The following is a 26152-nucleotide window of genomic DNA, read 5'->3' as shown; positions in this document are numbered from 1 at the left end:
CTTGTATCTGGTCCATTTGTTTTGTGTTCATATTTTTAAACATCATTTTTGTCTTGTTTCTATTTAATTTTAAGCCTGCCAATGTTCTAAATTCCTCAATTACTTTCAGGGCCTCAGCTGATGATGATTGTGGATCTTGTAGCGTTAAAACTACATCGTCCGCAAAGGCCTTGACTTTATATTCTCTTCTGCCGTGCTTAATTCCTGCGACCTTTTTTGTTTTTCTTATTTTCTGGAGTAGTATTTCCAATGTAGCTATAAATAACAAGGGTGATAATGGGCAACTTTGCATCATACCTTTTGAAATCTGAAATTTCTCCGTAAGGTCATTATTTATTATTATTTTTGCCTGTTGTTCTTTATATATTGCACCCACACACTTCATGAAGATTTTCCCTACTCCCATCAATTCTAGGTTCTTTTTCATAAAGAACCAAGAAACATTGTCGAATGCCTTCTTGGCATCGATAAAAATTAAGGTGGCCTGTTTATTAATTTTAGTTTCCAAATACTCAATTATATTCAAGATGTTCCTTATGTTGTCTCTCAGTTGGTGTAGGAAGCCATTCTGATCCTGGTGAATTTGTTGGGCAAGTATCACTTTAAGCCCTTGTGCCGGAATGTTTGCAAATAGTTTATAGTCGTTGTTTAATAATGATTGGCCTATAGTTTTTAACACTGGCCGGATCAGAGCCTTGTTTGTGTATCAATGTGATATATGCCCTCCTCCCATGTTTTAAGCAGACGTCCCTCCTTCATTATATTGTTCATTGCCTCCTTGAGTGGGGAGATGATTTGTTGATTTAATTTTTTATAATATTTTATAGGTAGGCCATCTGGCCCTGGGGCCTTTCCGTTTTTCCCTTTTTAATTGCCTTGAGAATTTCCTCTTCTACAATTGGTCTTTCTAGTTGTAAGGCTGACTCCTGTGGAATCCTGTTTAATTTGTGTTCCTCTAGATAAGTTTGAATTTTCCTCTTGTCTTCTCTTGGTGCGTTGTATAATTCCTTATAAAATTTCAGAAATACATTTTTTATCTCTTTCTGGTTGTCTAATATTTTGTCATTATAGATGATTTTGTTTATTATGTTTTGGGTCCTCCTTTTTTAAAATTGCCAAGCAAGCCATTTTCCAGTTTTATTTGCCGATTCAAAACTTTTTTGTTTTAATAGATTAATTTTCCACTCTACTTCTTGTCTGATTATTCCCTCAAATTGTGTTTGTAACAATTTGTACGTTTGCTTTAATTTATTGTCCTCTGGTTTTTTTGTCAGCAACTTCTCTATCTCGTTGATTTTTTTTAAGATGCTTTCTTTATTTCTTTCTCTCTCTCGCTTACGGATACAATTTTGTTGTATTAGAAAGCCCCTTATGACGGCTTTGCTCGCATCCCAGACTGTATTAATATCTGTGCCTTTGTTTAAATTTAATTCAAAATAAGTATTAAGCTGTTCTTTCGTTTTTTCTAAAAAATCCCCATCGTCCAATAAGCTGTCATTCAACCTCCATCTAAAGGCTTTCACTTCTTTGGCTTTCCATTCAATTAATGTAGCTCTACGGTCTGACATTGTTTTGGGCATTATTTCTGATTTGTTTACTTTGATTGTTAATTCCTTTGACATCCAAATATGGTCTATTCTGCTCCAACTTTGATATTGCTCTGAGAAAAAAAGTGAAGTCTTTCACAGTTAGGTTTTTCCACTGCCATATATCCACCAAATCATGATTTTTTTATTAATAATTCAAATGAGTTTCGTAATTTACCTTGGTTTGATTTCAACTTCCTTTTAAATGATTTGTCCATTTCTATTGACGTGCCTATCTGGGTAAACTAATAGAATTTTTCAGTATTCACACAAAGGTCATGCAGTACAAGTGACTCACGTCTAAAGTCCTGGAATGTACAATCCGATGCATGTTACATAATATGTGGTAGGGGTAAGATTTAAAATCTCCGCAATCACACCCACGGAAAGCTGTTACAACTTCCTGCCAAAGTTTCCTACTTGGGGAGGAAAAAAGTTTATACCACCTGCAACCTTCCATCCTATCAACAATATAAGGTGTCTTTCTATCCCCTTTGTTCAAAGAAAACAGAAGCTCTATGATATCGTCTTCTGCTTAATTGCTTTCTGCTCTCCCCAATGCTGATGCCTCATCTTCCTACATCAGGGATCGAAAAACCTTTTCAGCCCAGGGGCTACATTTCCTTGTGGGGAAACTTCCAAGAAGCCCACATGCCAGTGGAAGCATGGGCGTACCCAGGATCAAAACTAGGGGGGGCAAGGGGAGGGGCCAAGGCACGGAAGGGGAGGGGCCACAAAGTGGGCGGGGAAAGTGCAGTTAGAGGCGCCGGGCTGATGGGCAGAGGCGGAGCACAGCCCGACGGAGCGCACCGTGGCGCGACCTCCCTTCAGCTCCCTGTCACGCCCTCCGGCAAGGCCAAGCGCGGCGCCGGCCTCTTGGGGGTGCTCTGAGAGCCCCTCCAGCTGCGTCCCCCAACTACAGTATATGGCTGGCGGCAGTGGCAGAGAAGCGTCGGCACCCCCCGGCAGGCGGGCGGGCACGCCCATTGGCAGCCCCGGCGGGCGGGAGGATCATGCGGCTGCACCAATCAGCACCCCCAACAGGTGAGCGGATGGTGCGCCAATCGGAAGCCCCGGGAGGGCTCCTTCCCTCCCCAGGATCTCTCCTCCCCGCAGCAGCTTGGAGAGTTATAACAAAAGAAAACAATAATGGTTAAAAATTAAGAACCAGATCCCTTCGTCTTCGTTTTCTTCCTTTTCAGTTCCGAGGCAGGATGATGTCATTGCCCTTCTTCTGTCTCTCTCTTTTTTTGGGGGGGGGGTTTCAAAACTACATTTAAATTTCACGGCGAGAAGGTGATGGGGAGATGGGGTGGAGGGGAGAGCATTTCTTTAATGGAACAGACGAGCCAGGGGGAGAGGGAGATCTTGAAACGAGGTGCCGTCTCCTCGAGGGGAGGATTAAAGGAGGTGGGAGGCTCTGGGAGGAGGAAAACCTGTAATGCAGCTGGAGAAGCAAGAAATAGAAAAGCGAGTGTGACGGAGAAACGAGAAAGAGAGATCTGGAACTGCGCAGACGCCCCTCTCTCCTTGCGGCCCTGTTCTCAGCAACTGTTGACCCCTGCACGGTTTTGCATGCGGGCAGATGACGGAGCCAAGCTCCTCCCGCTGCCTCGCGATGGCCCAGTCGAGAAGACCCTGGCCAAAGGTGGGTGCTTTTGTCACGGAGAGGAAAGCTGGGGAGGCGCCGGCAATAGTGCAGCCGCCGCTGCGCCAGGAAAGGGGGCAGCCAGGCAGGAGTTCGCCAGGGCAGGAAGGCCCCCCTGCCGCGCTTCCTGGTTCCCCGCCGTGCATGGCTTTGCCTGAGGGCGTGACGGGGAGCTGGAGGGAGGGCGCAGCGCAGCGCGACGGGCGGGAACGGCGAACTCGCGCTCCGCTGGGCTGTGCCCCTCCCTAGAAGCAGGGCTGGTGGGCGGAGACGGAGCCCAGCCCAGCCCAGCAGAACGCGAGTTCGGCGTTCCCGCCGCGCTCTCTGGTTCCCCGCCGCGCTTGGAGCTGGAGGGAGGGCGCAGCGCAGCGCGACGGGTGGGAACGGCGAACTCGCGCTCCGCTGGGCTGTGCCCCTCCCTAGAAGCAGGGCTGGTGGGCGGAGGCGGAGCCCAGCCCAGCGGAGCGCGAGTTCGGCGTTCCTGCCCACCGTGCCGCGCTCCCTGGTTCCCCACCGTGCTTGGCCTTGCCTGAGGGCGCGCCAGGGAGCTGGAGGGAGGGTGCGGCGCGGCGGGAATGGCGAACTCGCGCTCCGCCGGGCTGTGCTCCGCCTCTGCCCACCAGCCCTGCTTCTAGGGAGGGGCAGCTGCCTCCCCCTGCCCCGCGCTGGGTACGCCCATGAGTGGAAGGCATGGTCAGTAGCAAAAGGGGTGCAGCAGCAGGTGTGTGACTCTTACCTTTGGACAGGAGGGTACAGCCCAACCATATCAAAAGGCAACATTTTCCGCATGCATCTCTCTGTCCCCCATCCAGCTAAGCAAGAAGTGTTATCAGAGCTCCAGCCAGGCAAAAGCTCTCAAGAAAGGAACAGAGCAGGACCAGTCTGATCTGCGGCCTGTTAAAGGGAGTGTGACCTAGAGAAAGTTCAAAGGGCGAGGTAGAGAGGTGTAGGGCAGGCACCCCCAAACTTCAGTCCTCCAGATGTTTTGGACTACAATTCCCATCTTCCCCGACCATCGGTCCTGTTAGTTAGGGATCATGGGAGTTGTAGGCCAAAACATCTGGAGGGCCGCAGTTTGGGGATGCCTGGTCTAGGGGGAAACTCCCAGCCCCAGGCCTGAGATTTTCCACCTCTGCTCTAAATGCACAATGATGCTTTTCTTCACTACAGATGTCTTTGAATTTGGCATCAAGGAAACAGGCAAGACATATTGCAAGGAAACCTGTCGATTTGGGAGCATATTTCACTGAGTACTTCATAGCAAGTTCACCTTGACACAAACGTCCTTCTTTCAATTTCTTTGAAGTGCAAGATGGCTGCGTCACTGCTCTTCTGTTGTTCTTCAGAATTCATTCAGTGGTTTGAGAAAGGGATCCCTGCCCAGGATCTGTAAATTCATCCCACTTTGCTTCAGGTTTTGTTATTGTTTAAAAAGCCCACAGAAGCCTGTATGCTCAAAAGCAAAAGTGGGACACAGTATACAAAATATCTGTTCAGTGAACACACAAAGCTAGAGAAGGACAGTGCTGGGTAGCCAAACCCTCAGCATCAATGTGAAGGTAAAGGCAAAGGACCCCTGGACGGTTAAGTCCAGTCAAAGGCGACTATGGGATTGCGGTGCTCATTTCGCTTTCAGGCCGAGGGTGCTGCCATTTGTCCACAGACAGCTTTCCAGGTCATGTGACCAGCATGACTAAACCGCTTCTGGCACACGGGACACCGTGACGGAAACCAGAGAGCACGGAAACGCCGTTTACATTCATACCACAGTGGTACCTATTTATCTACTCGAGCTGGTGTGCTTTTGAACTGCTAGGTTGGCAGAAGCTGGGACAGAGCAACGGGAGCTCACCTGGCTACACCCCCTTGGCACTGTATAGTGGCATTTACGTCGAAGGGGGCCATACCATGTAGAAATACACACACTGGGCTTTCTCTACACAAGCAGGAACCTGGATTGAGTGTCAGAGGGTGGGGCTGGCTAGCAAGGATATTCCAAATTTCCCCTCCCATGTTCACTGAAATTGGGGGGGGGGGGAGTCTATATGTAATGTCATTCTCTCAAACCACTTTCAGCTCTCTGAAAAACTATTGTCCACCTCCAGCCTCAAGTCTATAAACTGACACGTAAATACCAACCAACTTTGACCCAAGAACAGCAGCACATGCTTCCTCTCTCTCTTTCTCTCCAATAGATTTACTCCATTTCCAATACATGTTGCTGCCCTGCCAGAGATCCCCAAACACCTTCTGACCAAATGCAACCTTCTGCAGGCATTGAGCCTCTATTAAAAGACCACATGCTCCCTGATCACCTTGGTTTTAGAACACCCTCCTGCTGCTATCAGATGCCACATTCTCCACATCCTCCAGTCACAAATCCCAACATGTTTTGATTTTGCATTTCCTTTGACCATAACTGCTAATCGTAACTGATTTTCAATTTCAACCTAGAAATGCTAGGCTTGGCTCCTATCAGGAGCACCCAGTGATACAGGCAGCATGGGTGGATCACCGTGGCCCCCGCCGCGTCTCCCAACACTGTGAGTTGCTGGCATTTACCAAGTGGAGGTGGGGCGGGAAGAGACGTGTTTGACCTGGTGTGGTGTGTAGCATGGGTGTACCCAGCATGGGGCAGGGGGGTGCAGCTGCCCCCCCCCAGAAGACCAAACTGCGGGCCCGACTAGGGAAGCAAATACCCTGCGCAGGCGCCTCGCTTGTTGACACGGGAGAGGGGGAGGAAACGCTGCTGGTGCACGCTGCTGGTGTGCACCAATTCCCGCCCACTAAAGCCTTCGCGCCTCCCAATGGAAAGCCCTGCCGGGCGGCAACCTCTCCCGCCTAAGAGTTCTGCTGGGCTGGCAAGCGAAGGAGACATGGCTCCCTGCATTGGTTGCAGCCGCTGCCGCGCTCTGCCTCCCGGTAGGCTGCACTGCGATCGTCGGCGCCGCGGGCTGGGAATCGCCCCCTTCCCCCCTCCGCACCCCCCTACCCCCCCCTGAGTTAGGAGTTGCTACTGAGACTCCTCCTGGGCCGGGAGAGGAAGTGCACCGACAGGAGCCAGTTCAGCCTCGGCGGGCAGAAGCCCGCAAAGGAGGAGTGGGGGGCGGCGCCCGAAGGCGGTGGTCGTGGCTGCTGCAAGGAAGCTGCGTGGGGGCGTTTGCGCCGGATTGCGGGCGGCAGGAGTAGCCCAGCGGCAGTGACCCTTCCTCGCCGCCCCCACCCCCGGCAATAGGAAAGGAGCTGCCTTGGGGGGCGGCATAGCTCTCCGCTCCCCCTGCGTGCATTGCACTCTCCGGGCATTGGCTGCTGTTTCCTTCTTTGCAATGCGCCCCCCAGCCGCTCTCCCTTGCTGCCCCTGCTGAGGGCGTTGAGGGCGGGGGGATTCGCTGCCGCCGCCGTAGGATCGCAGCTGGGGGGGGGGGCTCGCCATAGCTGCCAAGTTATCCCTTTTTTAAAGGGATTTTCCCTTATGCTGAATAGGCTTCCTCGCGAGAAAAGGGAAAACTTGGCAGCTATGGCTCGCTCGCTCGCCAGCGGTGTGCCACCCCACCTTTCCCATCTTTTGCTCCCTTGCGATGGGGAGGCGGCGGTGGTAGCTTCTTCTTCTTCTTTGAGGGTCTCAGCTTGGCAGGGGGGTCCCGAGTATCCTCCCAGGCCACGGGGGGATGGCCCCCCAGGACTAGCAGACCTCTGAGCTCCTTCCTCATCCCAGATATATAGGGTGGGAACTGGCAAGGCTTCGGGGGGACCTTGAGGAGGGAAAGTGGGGTCCAAAGGGGTTTTTCAGGGGGGTGGCTAGCCGTAAATGGATGGGAGCAGTGTTTTCAGAGCAGGGCCGTCTTAAGCATACCTGGCCCACATGCCTCCGGAAAGCAGCCTGAAGCCGATGAACAGCTGAGAGGCACGCCTGGGGCGGCCTCCGCCGCGCCTCTCAGTGGGCACAGCGGCGCCCCTGGTGGCCTGGCGCCCCGCGCCACCGGACCCGGGCCTAGAGACGGCCCTGCTTCAGAGCAGGGGAATTTCGTGTGAGAGAGTTTAGGGGGTTCATTTAGCGGCTGCAGCCGCCGTCGCAGAGTCGTCGGGCCCGCTGGCCCTGTAGCCCCGCCCACATTCCCACTTTGTGGCCCCTCTCCTCCTGTGCCTTGGCCCCGCCCCTGAATGACCATGGCTTGCCCCCCCCTAGTTTTGATCCTGGGTACGCCCCTGGTGTGTAGCAGCAGAAACAGTAGATTGGCCTTGCCATCACAAGCCACACTGGGCCAAGATCCCTGCCTCTCGCCCCTTCCAATAAGAGCCAGCGAAAACTGTGTTGGGCTGCTGGGAGAGCAAAGATGCCCCACTTCACAGGTAACTGCAACTGTCTCCTATGTGTACAGCCATGCAATAAATTAACCACGAAACAGGTAGATCATATCCACACCATGCCTGTTTCATGGTAGCTTTATTGCAGTGCTGTTATACACAGAAGCTAAGCCCAAGATGTTTGGGTATTTTAAAAAAATTGTTGAATTGACTACAGTCAAACTTCAGTTCCCAAATGCCTCCGTTTTGAAAAGTTCCGGCTCCCAAATGAATGGGTTTCCAGAACAGATTACGTTTGACAACTGAGGTTTGAGTGTATTTGGTTTTAAATATTTAACTGTTTCATTAATTTTATTAAACAATTCATATAGTATTATTTTAAAAAGAAACAGTTAAATCAATTAAAATACAAATTACACCATGCAAAGTGCATGATATACTGTGGTACCTCGGGTTACAGACGCTTCGGGTTACAGACACTTCACATTACAGACTCTGCTAACCCAGAAATAGCACCTCAGGTTAAGAACTTTGCTTCAGGATGAGAACAGAAATCGCACGGCGATGGCACGGTGTCAGCTGGAGGCCCCATTAGCTAAAGTGGTACCTCAGGTTAAGAACAGTTTCAGGTTAAGAACACACCTCCAGAACGAATTAAGTTCTTAACCAGAGGTAAAAAAGGTAAAGGTAAAGGACCCCTGACAGTTAAGTCCAGTCGCAAACGACTCTGGGGTTGCGACGCTCATCTTGCTTAACTGGCCAAGGGAGCCGGTGTTTGTCCACAGACAGTTTTTCCGGGTCATGTGGCCAGCATGACTAAGCCACTTCTGGCAAACCAGAGCAACGCCATTTACCTTCCGGCCAGAGCGGTCCCTATTTATCTACTTGCACTTTGACGTCCTTTCGAACTGCTAGGTTGGCAGGAGCTGGGACCGAGCAACGGGAGCTCACGCCGTCGCGGGGATTCGAACCGCCAACCTTCTGATCAGCAAGCCCCAGGCTCAGTGGTTTAGACCACAGCGCCACTTGCATCCCTTGGATAAAGGTACCACTGTATAAACTAAGAACCCAACCGTCAAGTAGCCCAAGCATTCTTTCTGCACTGAATTCAGAACTTTGAAAGCAAAATTCCAGCCCATGTTCTTTCCAGAAAATGTTAAATAGGCCCCACTTCATCTGAAAAACATCTGTCTGAATTCTACGTTCTCTCAAATCAGTTTAATAAAACTTTTCCCCCATGATTGCGACATCCCAAGCAACTTTTAAACAACTGGTACCATACAGTCCTTCCAACATTGACTTTTTCTTTCTTTACAGAAACTAAAACACATTCTGCCAGATAACATTATAACATTCTTCCTGCTTAACTATTTCTTAGGCATTTCCTTAAACTAACATTAAAAGGAAAAAAGAAGGCTTCAAATAGGTTAGTGTGTGAAAGTAAGAAAAGGGAGCTTTGAAAATGAATTAAGGAATTGTCCATTTTCTTTATACTGACTCATCAGATTAAAACTTATATTAAAGGCAAAAAAATTAAATCACTTTATAGTTTAGTAGTCAGGAAATTATATTGTATTGCAGGATTTTGGCAATGATAACCCAAGACCAGGAAAGGAAGGAAATCAAGGCAGATTATGTAAGACAAACTCTCTCTCTCTCTCCCCCCCCCCCCCCGTTCCTTGGACGTACGCAGCTCACAGAATTCCTAGCACTGTGCCTGCCCTGTCCTAGGGAGGAGGTAGCCAGCAAGAGAATGAGGCAAAGACTTCTCTGGAACCTTCTCTTGTGGTAGACCAGAATTTGCAGAAAGTTGAGGACCTGGGTGGGAGTAGGAGGACAGAGGAGGTGCCTGATCCTGGTGCAGCTGCAGACACTGCCCTGGGTATTTCCAGTGAGGAGGGGAGGGGAGGGGAGGTCTGTGCAGACCAAGGCAAGAGACTCCTGCCAGACCTTTTGCCTCCTGTCTCCTTTCGGTATTTGGGGAGGGAGGAATGTTGAAACCAGTAATTATGCTGTACTCCAAACTTGCCACCTAGGCCATGTGCCTCTTTTAACTCCCCCTGCCAGATCCAGCGCTGCAACAGCGCTTTCCCCACTTGCAATTCCCAGAAACTGGCATTCAGAGATATACTGCCTCCAACTGTGGAAACAGAAGGCAGCCACCATGGCTAGAAGCTATTACCACATACAGTAAGGCTATTACCACATACAGTAAGGCACATACAGTGGTACCTCAGTTTACGAACGCAATCCGTTCTGCAGAGGCGTTCGCTCACGGAGGTATTCGCACACGGAATGCACGCTTCTGCGCATGTGCGAGCTGTGCAGATTGCGTCTGTGCATCAGATGCCGCGGAACCCGGATGTAAACACTTCCGGGTCTGCGGCATTCGTAAACGGAGGTTTTCATAAACGGAGGTAGTTGTAAACCAAGTTTCCACTGTACTGTGCAAGCACATTCCATAGTTTAACTCTGCTCCGTGTGAAGACCTACTTTGCTTTGTCTATCCTCAATCTTCCAACACTTAGGTGCTATCCACACTGTACATTTGAAGCACATTCACCACACATTTGAAGCATATGGCTCCCTCCCCCAAAGAATCCTGGGAACTGTTGTTTATTAAAGATGCTGGGAACCGTAGCTCTGTGAGTTGTAAGGTACAGTCTTAAACTGTGAGATTTATTGTCTTAAAAATCCAAGCTTCTTTGAAAAAAGTAAACCACAATCCTGGCAGATTCTGACATCACACTGAGTAGCCCCTTCCTGTTCTGCCCCCCTCACACAAAGAGAGGAGTGAAGTGGAAGTGATCAATATAATTTTTTTAAGTCAGATCTTGGCTTACCATACATGCATGCTAACATGGTCAATGTGTTTCTTTACACAGCAAGATGCAAATAAGCTTTTCCTGGAGTTCCTTATGATTTTGGCAAACACAACGTGCTGTATCTTACCATTAATTGCACAATATACCCACCGATATTCTGCTTCCACTGTATTATATTACACCACACGACTTGACACAGATCTTACTCATCTTCTGAGCAACCACCACCCACTGTCCCCAAAGCTGCAGGCTGCACACATTTTGCTGGTTAGGCAATCCTCACCAAGGAAACCAAGTGGATAACGTATTTGAAACACTTCCCCTTTATTACAGTCTCCACTGCCCCTTAGACCTTAGTATAGTTTGACAGGATGCCTCGTTGGGCAAGATTAAGATCATGATTTCTGATTTTTATACCACCCCTTCAACCAGATTCCCATTGTGCTTCACTGCAAGGATAAGGATAAGGAGCCTAGGGCCTAGGGCTTGCTGATCAGAAGGTCGGCGGTTCGAATCCCTGTGACGGGGTGAGCTCCCGTTGCTTGGTCCCAGCTCCTGCCAACCTAGCAGTTCAAAAGCACCTCAAAGTGCAAGTAGATAAATAGGAACCGCTACAGCGGGAAGGTAAACGGCGTTTCCGTGTGCTGCTCTGGTTTGCCAGAAGCAGCTTTGTCATGCTGGCCACATGAACTGGAAGCTATACGCCGGCTCCCTCGGCCAATAATGCGAGATGAGCGCGCAACCCCAGAGTCGGTCACAACTGGACCTAATGGTCAGGAGTCCCTTTACCTTTTACAAGGATAATACTATTATAATGCAAGTACAAATGCCGTAATTTACCCAAAGTCTCAAAATCATAAGCTGTATAAAAACAGTAGGAGCAGCGCACGGAAACGCCGTTTACCTTCCCGCCAGAGCGGTCCCTATTTATCTACTTGCACTTTGATGTGCTTTCGAACTGCTAGGTGGGCAGGAGCTGGGACCGAGCAATGGGAGCTCACCCCGTCGCGGGGATTCGAACCGCCGACCTTCTGATCAGCAAGCCCTAGACTCTGTGGTTTAACTCACAGCGCCACCTGGGTCCTTCCGCCCCGTAAAGTAGGTCACTATTATTATTATTCTGGTATTGCATGTGGAGGAGTGGAGCCTGAGATAAAAGCGACGAGAAATCAATAAAAATAATTTTTTTCAGTTGGAGGGTCACATTCCCTTCCCTTCCTAGACGGCCACAGGCCAGTAATGGGCGGGGCAATGGCAAAAGTGGGTGGAGAAACAAATATAAATGGTACCTTTGTACAGCTGGCCAGTTTCTACACATATTTGCACCCGTTTCTCTGTTCTTTATCCAGACAAGCAAGAGGCTAAATCTGAATTCAATGACATGTTCCAGTGGTGCAAAAATATTTGGGGTGCAAAGCAGGGCCAGTGCAGGAATGTGGCTTGGGGAGAGTTGCAATGGTCAGATAGGAGAAGTCTGCAGGGCTGCATTTGGTTCCTGGGCCTAAGGTTCCCAACCCCTGCTTTAAAGGTTTGTAAAAAGCAGCCACAGTGGGCATGCACACACACCCTAATCTCTGATTCAGGTTAGGACCCTGATGCTTTGGAAGTGAGGGGGTGGGGGATTAACCCTTTCTTGGGTGCTCTCTGCAACTTTACAAAGCCATTTTGCAGGAGATAAACCTGTAATTAGGCAATATGCCAGATGGGCATTTTATGCTAAAATGTTTCTTGCTAGTTTGGATACATGAACTGAGAGCTTTATGCTGCCATTATGCTGCACAAAAATGAACTGTTGTTAGAATTGAGCATTATTGTATTAATGACTAAACTTGACTATTCCAGGAGTTTGGTCAATTATTTGTTCCTGTAATAAATCTTATTGCTATGAAACGTTGTCAGGAGCAACAGTACTGTGAATGCATTCACTTCTGTGTGAAGCAGTATGACTGCATTAATGGCAGAAAAGGAATATACCAGGCATCCCCAAACTGCGGCCCTCCAGATGTTTTCGCCTACAACTCCCATGATCCCTAGCTAACAGGACCAGTGGTCGGGGAAGATGGGAATTGTAGTCCAAAACATCTGGAGGGCCGAAGTTTGGGGATGCCTGGAATATACAGTACCAAGGAATTTGATTTGATCTCCATGTTTTTTCATCTTTTTAGCACCATCCCCACCTGCTATCCCAAATGCTGTTTGTTTTATTAAAGAAAAATTACAGATACACATGTTTACCCTAATGGAGTGAAAGAACAACTGTGGGAGGATGGTCTTAGTAAAGAGTGCCAACTTGGGGGGGGGGGGGCAGGTAAGCACACCATTTGAATGATAACACCTATCAACTTGGGGGGGGGTCAGCCCTCACAAATATTTTATTGGGGGGGTCAAAGACCCCTTGACCCCTAGGAGTTTGCCCCTATGGTCCCAGTTCAAACTGCTTCCTCCCCCATAGCTGCTTTTAACTAACTAACAGAAAAAGGAAATGATGGGAGATCTGTGATTAAATCATTTATTTATCTAACAAAAGTTATGTACTTGATTGTAGGAAAAATCTCTAAGTGGGTTATACAAATCTGAAATAAAATATTTAAATTATCTATGAAAACAGTTAAAAGCAAGTATTTAAAAACAATCAAAATATGATTACAATCAACAGCAACTAAAAAAGAATAAATGAATAATATCAGTTAATAAAATAATAATAGTTTGGACTGATGACCAGATAGTCAATCAATCAATATACTTTATTCGACCGATATTCAGAAACAAAAAAAAAAAAGCATTTCTCAATACAAAGATAAACATATAAAACTGAAGGCATCAGAGGGATACATAAAAATATAAAAATATAAAACTGAAGGCATCAGAGGGATACATAAATGGGGTATGACCGCGCTACTAAACCTCCTACAGATAACCCACATCAAGACATTCGATTATACGTTTCCGACACTTGAGCGCCAGGAAGAGGAATTTAGCCACTGAGGTTATTTTCCCAGTGGGCTTGTTGAGCAAATATGTTGCCTGCCGTTCTCTTGGTCGGGAACTAAACTGAGATAAATACGGGTTTATAAGATATTGCCTTAAATCATTATAAAAGGGACAACTCAGTAGAATGTGTTCTGTGGACTCTACCTCACCCAAGGCACAATGGCACATTCTCTGACCGTATGGGACTCCTCCAAATCTTCCCCTCAAAACCGCCGAATCAAGGACATTCAGTCTGGCCGCAGTAATTAGTCTGTGGTATTCCACGTAGTGGATATCCGCCAGGTAACGGGCTGGTGCAGACCGATACACCTGCTCCCCTAAAAACATCCCAGATTTCACGCGGGCTATGTCCTCCTGTCTGGCGATATCCCCCAATCTCTGAGCGATCATCGCTTTTGCACTTCCTCTACCACTTCCCTTTCCCATGGAGATTTAAAATTATCCCTCAGAATCAGGGGGGCCAAACCCATCGGTCTGAAACATAGTTTGAGCCATAGCCATAATTTCGCTTTCAGGGCCACATACGTAAAGGCTTGGCAACCGGTCTCCAATCTCATGATCACACCCGCAACAGAAGGGGGGATCCTGAGAATGGCCCTGAGGAATTGTGATTGGATAGATTCCAATCTTACAAAGTCCCTACGCGAACCCAAGGCAATGCCCACCAGCAGTAGTGGGAGAACTTTCATTTTAAAGAGTCGCAGGGCAACATCTACTGTTTGTGCCTGTTTCTTGGAATACAGGGATCTAATCAACAGAGCTGCTTTAGAAGCATTTGTGGCTATATATTCTCTGTGTGCCAAGAAGGACCTGTTTGATCGAACTATCTGACCCAGGTATTTGAAGCAACTAACCTGCTCTATGGGAATACCATTAATTGACCACAAATTAGGTTTTGGTCGAGCAGCAAAGACCATTATTTTGGTCTTGACATAATTAAGATGGAGCTCATGTTGGGTCACGTATTCATGAAGAGCTCGAAGCATCCTCCTTAACCCAATGGGGGAGGTAGCTAAGAGGGCGGCGTCATCCGCATACAGGAGGACATTCAAGGCTCTACCTGCTAATTTTGGTGGATGGAAAACAGCATTGGTCATATGGGCCACTAGTGAGTTAATATAGAAATTAAATAGGGCAGGGGCAAGCAAGGGTCTTACTCCTCTAGTGGTGGCAACCAGATTAGAGACTAGCCCCTTGCCATCTAGCCTAATTCTCAGAAAGGTGTTTGTATGCAAATTCATAATCAGCAAAAGGAGGTGGCGGTCGATAGATGTCGCTGCCAGTTTTGTCCATAGCTGGTTCCTGGGGATTAAATCAAAGGCCTGCTTAAAGTCTATAAAGGCGACATGGAGGGCTTTTAGGCCTTTGCCAGCATATTTGTTGGCCAGATGGTTCAGGATTAGAATTTGGTCTGTTGTCCATCTTCCAGGGCGGAAACCCGCCTGTTCCTCTGCGATAATATTATTGCTCTCCATCCAGATCGTTAATTTATTGAGCAGAAATCTTGAGTAAATCTTCCCAATAACATTCAGCAAGCTGATTGGCCTAAAATTGGCCGGGTCAGTACGCGCCTACGCGGCCCTTTCTTATGTATTAATACAATCAGTGCTGAGAATAAATGAATAATATCAGTTAATAAAATAATAATAGTTTGGACTGATGACCAGATAGTAAGTTTGCAGCAGAGGTGGATTGCAATCATTCTGCTTTGGTACTTCCCAGTGCAATCCCAGTGCACGACCCTCAAGCTCTTTAGAGTTCACTGGGATTTGCCTCCAGGTACGGTAAGTGGTTAAAGAACCACAGCTATTCTATAATCTGCTCTGGGTTTTGTTTTTTTTAATCCGTCTACAATACAGTAATATAAAAGGTTTTTTTTAAAAAAAGCCTTATTGGATCAGAGTAAGGTTCACCTGGTCCAGCATTTTGTTTCCAAAAACAGCAGAAGTGATGCTTCCAATAACCCATAAGAGAATAAAAATGAAGACTGCTGAACTGTTAAAGACATGCTGTCTCAAGTTGACTTCTTGTTTTCAAAACAAAAATCAGAAAAGCATATTCCTGACATACTTTCTGAGGATCACTTACTGCAAATTATTTAAGCCCCTCAAAACACTCGCACTCTTGACTTCCAAGCAAGGGTATCAGATAGGAACACAGGAAGTTGCCCTATATAGCTCAGCACTGTCTGCACTGACTGGCAGCAGCTCTCTAGGCCAGGGGTCAGCAAACGTTTTCAGCAGGGGGCTGAAAACCACTGTCCCTCAGACCTTGTGGGGGGCCGGACTATATTTTGAAAAAAAAATATGAACGAATTCCCATGCCCCACAAATAACCCAGAGATGCATTTTAAATAAAAGGACACAATCTACTCATGTAAAAACACCAGGCAGGCCCCACAAATAACCCAGAGAAACATTTTAAATAAAAGGACACATTCTACTCATGTAAAAACATGCTGATTCCCGGACCGTCCGCGGGCCAGATTTAGAAGGTGATTGGGCTGCATCCGGCCCCCGGGCCTTAGTTTGGGGGACCCTGCTCTAGGGTTTCAGACAAAGGACATTCCCAGCCTTACCTGGAGATGTCTTGAGAACAAGAACATGAAACAGGTCACTGGCTCATCTAGGCCAGATTCCTGTTCTCGAGTGGCTAACCCATGGGAAGCCCAAGAGCAGGACCACAGAGCATGTTGGGGATTGAACCAGGGACTTTCAGCATGCAAAGCAGATGCTCTACCACCGAGTCCTTTCCCCATACGAAGTAGCCCTCTCTAGGTAGGCTCTCCCTCTCCGGGGGTCTTCAAGCAGAGGTTGGAATTTCATCTGTTGGACATGCTTTCCTGCACAGACAACCTAAAAGGTGCCTTAAGCCAGTGTTTCTCAACCAGTGTGCCTCCAGATGTTTTGGGACTACAACTCCCATCATTCCTGACCACTGGTCTTGCTAGCTAGGGATGATGGGAGTTGTAGTCCCAAAACATCTGGAGGCACACTGGTTGAGAAACACTGCCTTAAGCTTCAACTCTATGATCCCTGGTTCCTAACCAGGAGGTGTCACACCCACAGATTGGGTCCTGTATTCATCAGGTTGAATTCTGTGCTCAGCTTAACACTGTGATACCTGTATCTCATGTGTTGACTTGTCTTCTGCAAAAACAAAACTGCACTCAGGGGGAGAAATGAGATGGATTTTGTATATATACTCCATTTAGGTGGCCCCTGATTCATGACTGCATCTGATGAATTACACTTTTTAAAATTCCTGCTTTTAACAGTTTTTTATGGGCGATTCTAAAGTTTGTTTTATTTTGTACGTTACAAACCAATCGTATATAATTCTTGTAAAAGGAAAGAAAATGGAACGGTCTCTATGCCACAGAGGCACAAGCCACAGAGATATATTTTAAGCCTGTGAGGAAGCACACATTCTCGCTCTCTCTGTGTGTTTATGTGCGTGGCTTCTCGGTGCAACATCCTGTTAACAAATTTTCTGGAATTCCCCAACATAAATCCGCACACATGCTGCAAGCACATGCACCAGGACACACTTTCAAAGCACGTTTGTGAGCTGGGATTTGAATCTATTAGCAGTGACCTTTTTAGGAATAACTTTTTATTGGGTTTTTATAAACAAAGATCATAGGAATAATAAATGATACAAATAAATAAATAGACCAAGTCTTCTCATGTGATTTGTAAATCACAAAAATAGCATAATAAATGTGCAGAAATATCTACAACGTGTAGTTCATAGTGGTCAATGTGCAAGTTCTTGGTTTCTGAAATGGTTTAAACAAAAACAATGGGGGAACAGGATAGAACAGTTAACAGATAACATTCAACATCACATAGCTAAATGCCTAATCAGGAGCTCTTGTGATTGTGCTTAGATTAAGTGTGAGTAATGTCGTTTTTCTTTTACTTTACCAGTGAAATAAATATAAAGTGTTGGCATATTGATAAACGGGAGGGGGAGTGTTCAAATATTTTCTGCTTGAATTTAAATTTAGACCAACCAGATTGAGCGAAATGCTGGTGGAGATGGGATGCCCCTTTTCTGGAATACTGGCAATATGTTACGAAACTAAACAACACTGGAGCAAAGTCACCCTTCTTGATCTGTCCATGTGTCAACCATAGTTTATTTGTTAATAGCAGTGGCCCTTAAAAAAAAAGGCAGGGCGGCGAATTATAAATTCAATCTGGAACGAGACCCAAGCGAGCTTGGCAATGGCAGCTTCTTGGGAGTAAGACCCGCTGAACCCAGCGGGTGCTCGTAAGCGTGCACAGGATCGCCCCGCGTGCTCGTTTCTAAGGTGCCTTTTCCTCGGGACGGGCAGCCGAAGGTTCCCTGCGCCGCCACCACAGCCTTTTCCTCCCGCCTGCTAGGAAGCCACCTGGGCGCACCTGCGCGCGTTTCCTCTGCCCATAGTCGGGATGTGCCGTTGTCTCGCTCACGCCGCCGCCCCTGACCCAGCAGCGCCAACCCGCCCACCCCCCTGCGCCTCCAAGTCTTGCCAACCTGTTTGAAGCCGGGGTCCCTTCTCTCGCTTGCTCGCTGCGCTCCTCGGCCGCCTCCAAAGACTCGCCTCCCTCGAGCCCTTGAGTTTGTTCTTAATCCACCTGCTTTTAATCCCAACTTTCGATCTTCGGAGGGTGGCAACGCCGCCGTTCCCAGAAGCTGTGGGTGGATTTCCTACTTCGGACGCAGCTCTTTGGGGCGGGGCAGGATCTGGCAGGCGTCAGAGCCGAGCCCGGAATCGCTAGCGAAAGTAGAGAGAGAGAGAGAGAGAGAAGCACCCCAGTGATCCAGGGAGAAGGAAGGGGTCAGGGACGGACTGGGGGTGTCGGGCGTTGCTCTGACGCCATGGGCCTTTCCTCTCCGCGCGCCCGTGGCCAGCTTTCCTACGGTAGTACTATAAATTTCAGGAAGCCCGGGAGACTCCATTTGGCACGCGCGCCGGAAGAAACCACGCGCCCTGGTGTCGGCCTGAATCTTATTGTGCGTGTGTGGCTTTTGCATATTTCTGCTGCACTACTTAGTCACCTCCAAGACCCTCGTGGCAAAAGGTGATGGCTGGCTAAACTTAGGAATTACTGTTAACCGATGGAAAATATTTTTTTTATATGATGATTTGCCCTTTATACGCAGATCCAAAGTCCCTGTTTGTACATGGAAGCAGGGTCTCCCTGGTGGAAAGCGTTCAGAGACTGCTGATTAACAACGATGCCTTCAACAATGCCTTTTTGCTCTGGATAAGTTTGGAAGAAGGAACTGGATAAAATGGCCGCACATTGTAAGGGGGATTCAGAGGTCTAAACTGAAACTTTGTGTAGCTTTGATGGTATCCCTGTTATCAGTTATCTCACAGTATGTGGTTGCTGCTGTTTAAGTTTATTTTAAACTGATTGCGTAGATTTGTCATGACCTTTGGCTAAGTATAATAAATTTAGTGATTATGACAATGCTATTAACATAACAAAGATGGCGTATGTGAAGATCTGCATCAGGATCTGCTGTCCCTGTGGAACCTGCCACCTGAGGCAATCACCTCACCTTGCCTCAGAGAGGCCAGCCCTGCTAGCCCCTTCCTGCTGAAGGAGCCCAGGAAGGCAAACACACCAATAACAATATCATTAAAACATTTTAAAAGCAGTCTAAAACATTTTCAAAAGAGTTTGGAGCAATCACGTTTTCCCAGCTAGTGGTTTCAGAGCTGCTTAAAACATATTTTTCAGCTATCAAATGCCTGAGCAAAGAGGAATGTTTTCAAATTCCTCCTGAAACTCAAGTGGTGAGGGAGACAGGCACACCACTGAGAAGAACCACTGAGAAGTCAGAGATGGTTTGATACTGGGGGAGGCTCTGTTTTACATCATGGGGTCCCAAGCCATTTAGGGCTTTGTATGTTAGTACAACCTTTACAACATAAGAATATAAGAACACTAGCTGTACCCGGCCACGTGTTGCTATGGCTCATCCCTGTGACTGCCCCCACTCTGTCCCGACCCACGAGCTATTCTGCCCCCTCATCCCCAGCACATCCCTGTGACTGGCCCCACCCCCCTCCCTGAACCCCCCCTCCCCCACCCCTTGGCTCATCCCTGCGACTCCCCCAGTGCCGGTGTCAGCGTATCCCGGCCTGTATGTCAGGTATTTGGTGGGGGGGGAGGCAACGGCAGGGCGTGGGCTGCTTTTCGGCGCGGTGTCAGCGTGGCCCTCTATATTTGAAGGAGTGTCTCCACCGCATTGTCCAGCCCGGACAGCAATATCCAGCTCTGAGGGCCTTCTCATTGCGAGAGATGAGGTTACAGGGAACCAGGCAGAGGGCCTTTGTGGTAGTCGCACCCACCCTGTGGAACACCCTCAGCAGATGCCAGATAAACAGCTAGGTGATTTTTAAGACATCTGAAGGCAGCCCTGTTCAGAGACGTTTTTAGTGTTTGATGTTGCATTGCTACTGTATATTCCTGCGTATAAGACTACTTTTTAACCCAGGAAAATCTTCTCAAAAGTCGGGGGTCGTCTTATACGCCGGGTCGTATTTCTTATAAGGCGAGTATATCCCAAACTCTATATTTTAACTGGAAAAGTTGGGGGTCGTCTTATACGCCCAGTCGTCTTATATGCCGGAATATATGGCATTTTCCCAACATCTGGCATATAGAGGGCTGAAGCTGCTTAGGGCTTTGTAGGTCAGCACCTTGAATTGTTCCTCTCCCCAAATGATCCACCTACTGCCTGCCTATTGTTGTTGTTGTTGTTGTTTACAATTTTCTCAATTTAAGCTTTGTGATGCTAAATGATCTAGGGCCAGGTTGTCTGAATAAAATTGTTGTTGTTGTTGTTGTTGTTGTTGTTGTTGTTGTTATGGACTACCTTCGCTCAAGCTTTATTGATGCACCAAACATTCAGGCAGAGCCATGTCCCATATTTTGTCTAACTCGTCTAACCCAACCTTTCATGGTAAACACCAAAGTTTCCAGTGTTGGCCAATCATGCTGCTACAGGTAATAAGTGCCACTGGAGAACTGTTACAAAATTCGGAGAAGTACAAATTTTGGAGGATGGTTGGATTTGATTTTGAATGGTTTTGCAAACTGTTATGGTAATTAGGTAAGCTTGCCTTTAAATGCAAACTGAATCAAATTTCTACCCCCATTCCTATCCCTGATACAGTCCAACTCTGAGTGACAGTGGCTCTCCAGATTCGAGACAGATGTACTTTCTCTTGTTTGCTCCCTGAAACTTTTTACTGGGCATGCCGTGGTAGGGCGTGTCATTTAAGGACGATTTTTTTTTCTAGAATTTGCTCAATGAGGGGTTCTAAAAATATGTTATTGCACATGAGGAATCCAAATCTGCAATTATTTTTATGATTGGTTGATGTTTAGCTTGGTAAATTGAGATCTGTTTGAAATACACTAAAAAAAAGCCGAAAACTCGCATTTTGAAGCGAAGTTAAAGTTTTTAATCATTTTATACAAGTGAAAATATAAAGAAATTTTGTTTCCAGCTGTAACAACATATCATTACTTTATCATATAATGTCCTATTATAGTAAAAAAGAAAGAAAAAAGAAAAATAAATTAACAACTTCAAGGGCTGGTATCACATAGAATCATAGAATCGTAGAGTTGGAAGAGACCACAAGGGCCATCCAGTCCAACCCCCTGCCGAGCAGGAAACACCATCAAAGCATTCTTGACATATGCCTGTCAAGCCTCTGCTTAAAGACCTCCAAAGAAGGAGACTCCACCACACTCCTTGGTAGCAAATTCCACTGCTGAACAGCTCTTACTGTCAGGAAGTTCTTCCTAATGTTTAGGTGGAATCTTCTTTCTTGTAGCTTGAATCCATTGCTCCGTGTCCGCTTCTCTAGAGCAGCAGAAAACAACCTTTCTCCCTCCCCTATAAGACATCCTTTTATATATTTGAACATGGCTATCATATCACCCCTTAACCTTCTCCAGGCTAAACATACCCAGCTCCCTAAGCCGTTCCTCATAAGGCATCATTTCCTGGCCTTTGACCATTTTGGTTGCCCTCTTCTGGATACGTTCCAGCTTGTCAGTATCCTTCTTGAACTGTGGTGCCCAGAACTGGACACAGTACTCCAGGTGAGGTCTGACCAGAGTGGAATACAGTGGTACAATTACTTCCCTTGATCTAGATCAGGGGTGTCAAACTCAAATTCATCGGGGGCCGCATCAGCAGTTTGGTCACCCTCAAAGGGCCGGTTGTATCTGTAGGACTATGTGTCCACTCTTTATTATCATAAATTATTGTCACTGCATTCAATTATTACTGTTTTTTGTAATAATGTAAGTAATAACTAGCTCTGAAAGCAGAAACATAGTCAGAATAATGGCAAGTAGATATTTAAATGTACAATTATTGTACAATTTATTGAAAAATGATTTTTGGTAACTGCACTGGGTGGTGGAGGCTCGCTAGGGTTTCATGCAGGACCTTTGCAGAGCTACTAGTACCTGGAGATGCTGGGGTCCTTCTGCATGCAGGACAGATGTTCTGCCAGTGAGCCACCACCCTTCACCAAAGGGACTGGCTGAGGTTGACTCACTGGAGCTGCTCTCCTGGTTCCAGGGTTTAAGGGCCAGAAGTATAGAGCAGCATCCTATGTTTCTGAGGAGAGGGAGAGGGAGAGGGAGAGGGAGGGGAGGGGAGGGAGGAAGGAAGGAAGAAAAGAGGGAGTGGGAGGGAGAGAGGAAGGAAGGAAAGAGGGGAGAGAAAGAAGAGTAGGAAATAAGGAAGGGAATAAAGAAGGAAAGAAAAAGAAAGAGGGAGAGAAGACGGAAAGGGAGAAAGAAGGAAGGAAGTAGAGGGAAAGAAAGAGTAAGAATGAGGGAGAGGAAGAAAGATGGGAAGGACGGAAGGAAGAAAGGAAGGAAGAAAGAAAGAAAGAAAAGAGGGAGCAGGAGGGAGAGAGGAAGGAAAGAGGTGAGAGAAAGAAGAGTAGGAAAGAAGGAATAAAGAATGAAAGAAAAAGAAAGAGCGAGAGAAGACAGAGATAAAGAAGGAAGGAAGGAAGGAAGGAGAGGGAAAGAAAGAATAAGAACGAGAGAGAGGAAGAAAGAAAGGGAAGGGGGGGTGGCCGCCTTGATTCAGCGCCAGAAAAGAGCGCGAAGGGACCCAGGGGCAAAAAGCATTTCCTGTGCAGCATGAGGCAGCGGGTGTCCGTTTTAGGAGAAGTGCGTAAAGCCTCAGAGTTGCATGTTCGTGAGGCTGAGCCGCTGCTGAGCTCACGTTCATGAGGCCGAGCCGCGGCAGGAGGAGGAGGTGAGGCAAGAGGAGGAGGAGGCGGCTACCCGGGTCGGTGCCCGGCAGCGCCGTGCGGAGAGTCCCGAGCCTCTGGGACGCAGAAGTGCTCTGTAGCACTTTGAATCCTCCTCCTCCTCCACGCAGCGCTGCTGGGTGCTTTGTCTGTGCTTCAGCAGCAGCAGCAGCCGTTTCCAGGCGCCGAGCCATGGCAGGAGGAGGAGGATTCAAAGTGCTACAGAGCACTGCTGCGTTGCAGAGGCTCGGGACTCTCCGTGCGGCGTTGCCGGGCGCTGACCCGGCAAGCTGCCTCCTCCTTCTCCTGCTGTGGCTCGGGGCGCTCCACGCAGCGCTGCTTCGGCCGCCTTTCTACCCCCCCCCCCCGGCCCCAGCTGTTTGTCGGCTCTTTGTTGGCGTGGCGCTTCAGCAGCAAGGTCCCGCTGCTGGGTCCCACTGGCTGGGGCGCTCGGCGGGCCACATGACTAGGTCTGGCGGGCCGGATTTGGCCCCCGGGCCTTGTGTTTGACACCCGTGATCTAGATGCTATACTCCTATTGATGCAGCCCAGAATTGCATTGGCTTTTTTAGCTGCTTCATCACACTGCTGACTCATGTCAAGTTTGTGGTCTACCAAGACTCCTAGATCCTTTTCACATGTACTGCTCTCAAGCTAGGTGTCACCCATCCTGTATTTGTGCCTTTCATTTTTTTGCCCAAAGCTCATGTATCTGCTGAGGGCCCACATCTGAGTAGGAGAGCCACTGGCAGAAGCCCCCTGGACCATGCTCTTCAAAAGAAGTGTACACTGTTAAAATGTGATTCCTGTAGAATCTAAAGGCCTGCTCTTGATCCTCACAAAGATGGTGTCAGACTTAGAGAAACCATATTCCATGCAGGTCAAGACTTCTGTTCATTTAATGGTTCTGAAGCAGGAGAATATATAGTATTTCCATCCTTCCATCACTGTGATAGAAGGGTTACCATAGTGCTTATTATCCATGCTACTATTGAAGGAACTAAAATCTTGTCTTTCTTAAAATGTAGCAATCCTTCTTTTAAGATTGGGTGCCTGCCCAACAGCCTTAATCCTACACTATCAGAATGCTGTTTTTGCACCGCCCCAATTTATCCAATAAGGAAAGACCGTCACTCGACTGAACTTTGGTAGCTCTACTTTACAGTGTAATTTTAACACCTCCAAGTAGTTTATCCAGTCCTCTGCATAGACTTCATTATCGTGTTTCTCATCATAGCTATTCTTCAAAGAAAACATGCTTTTCTTCTTCATGGGAATAAAATTCTGTTTGCAAAGGGTGGGAGTGAGTAACAAAGGGACACAATTCTCTGCTTAATATAGTGTGTGTGTGTGTGTGTGTGTGTGTGTGTGTGTGTATAATATAATATAGTATAATAAAATGATGTTGGTGGGTGAGGATCCCAGCTCCTTTGATGACCACACAATTGTTCTGGTACCAGAGATGCTCTGTAACATATTCAAGCAAGACCCTAGCCCCCAGTCTCCAATGCAACACAGAAGACAATTGCTAGGGCTGGTTAGATGTCCTCATGCCACCCCATTCTGTCTATCTTGGATAGACAATAAATCTACTTGTCAGAGCATTTCGGCTTTGAAACCCCAACGACCTCAGTGGGTGGACTGGTGGTAGAAAGCAAAAAAGATATCACATACTGTTGTATAATATTAATATTAATAGTACAGATAACTACAATACATATATAAGAGAACTACAATACAGTGGTACCCCACAAGACGAATGCCTCATGCAATGAAAAACTCACAAGATGAAAGCGTTTTGCGTTGCGTGAGGCGACTCACAAGACAAAGTTTCCTATGACCGCGCTTCGCAAGACAAATAGGAATGCATTAATTAAATGGGTAGACCGGGTAAACCGGGAAAATTTTAAACCATGCTTTGCAAGATGAGCTTTTTGCTATACAAAGCAACTTGCAGAACAAATTAATTTCATCTTGTGAGGTACCACTGTATCTTGTAATCAATTTTAGGCACTTATCAACATCTGTTTTCATGAAAATTGGGGAATAACCTATGTGTTTATAAATGACAGAAAAAATTAAAAAATGTTAAAAAGTAGGAACTTTTCACATAGAGATTTACCAAGCAAGACCTAAATATTTACAAATAACCAAAATATATTTCAAATTACCTAATCATACCACAACTTTTTAACACCCCTCAAATCAGGATTTTAAAAGATGAAAAATTCAACACGCCCTAATGCCGTGGGGCTGAAGCGGCTCACCAAGGCAGACTCAAATTTGCCTTTTAAAATATAATTTATTAATGTAAACAATAAGAATAAAAGAAAAAAACAGAAACATAATATACATGTTGAAAAATAACCACCTCCAAAGTCAACAAGACCAAATACTGCAACTGCACTCAAACAAATGAAAGAAATAGATATATATTTCCTGTTACCGTATTCTTCAGATCATGGACCAGAGAACAATTGTGTAACTGCTAAACATTCCTTAAACCCAGAACATTGTGCAAGAAATTGAGGAACCATCTTAAATTTACCATTCTAAACCTCTGGCAAGTTGTTAGTTTCAATAAATCATATTGTATGCCAACTTGTATTCATTAATCAGTACTTTGAAACAATTATCTTTCATCTCCAGCTTTGTGCACCCAATATTCTTGCTGAAACTAGTACATTAAATATTGTTTCAGTCTGTATTTGAATTTAATAATTTAGAGGGAAAGTATTAGTTTATAATTGCTCTTTTTAGCATGGGCTGAGTATAAAAGAGATATCAAAATAAAAGTGATATCTCTTTGCCACACTCAACATAGTCTGAATATATAAGGGCTATCAAAATTATATGGTTGTTTTGCCAGTCATTAAACTGGAGTAGCCAATGTGGTGCCTTCCATATGTTATGAACTGATTGGTATCTGTCTGTCTCGGGAGGCCTTAAAGGGTAAAGTCAAACCATTCGAGAGTTATAATGTCTGTTGTGGCTGTAGAGACCAATACAGGAGAGACATGTTTTGTTTCAGTTGGGGCAGATGAAGGTGTCCAGCTCAGCTGATGCACATGTACCATGGTGTTTCTTCTGTCTGCATTCCTCCCAGCTGTCTTTCCTCCTCTGGTCATTGCTGTGGATACAAGACCTGATTTGTCTCCAGGTGCTGCAGTTGTCTGCAAGGGATCCTTGCAGCATGCAACATGGGGTTCATGTTGCCAGCCTTCATGTCATGTTTGCAGACACCTTTGATACACCTTTGGGACCCAGGTGGCGCTGTGGTTAAACCACTGAGCCTAGGGCTTGCTGATCAGAAGGTCGGCGGTTCGAATCCCTGTGACGGGGTGAGCTCCCGTGCTTGGTCCCAGCTCCTGCCAACCTAGCAGTTCGAAAGCACGTCAAAATGCAAGTAGATAAATAGGAACCGCTACAGCGGGAAGGTAAACGGCATTTCCATGTGCTGCTCTGGTTTGCCAGAAGCGGCTTTGTCATGCTGGCCACA

At 46.9% G+C, this 26152-nt stretch overlaps 1 protein-coding gene across 1 annotated transcript in view; it reads right to left on the bottom strand.

The window, feature by feature from the left end:
- STAT6 (signal transducer and activator of transcription 6) overlaps positions 1–18010 on the bottom strand; it is an 87415-nt gene extending 69405 nt beyond the window's left edge. Inside the window, exon 1 of the mRNA XM_035102095.2 lies at positions 17880–18010. The gene's annotated coding sequence lies outside the window, so the exon portion shown is untranslated. The remainder of the gene's footprint in view (positions 1–17879) is intronic.
- Positions 18011–26152: the final 8142 nt, after the last annotated feature.

The sequence above is a fragment of the Zootoca vivipara genome, chromosome 2 (assembly GCF_963506605.1).
Source record: "Zootoca vivipara chromosome 2, rZooViv1.1, whole genome shotgun sequence".
Classification (NCBI taxonomy): Eukaryota; Metazoa; Chordata; class Lepidosauria; order Squamata; family Lacertidae; genus Zootoca; species Zootoca vivipara.
Note: the sequence above shows the minus strand (reverse complement) of the source record. Positions and strands in the feature narration are given on the sequence as shown.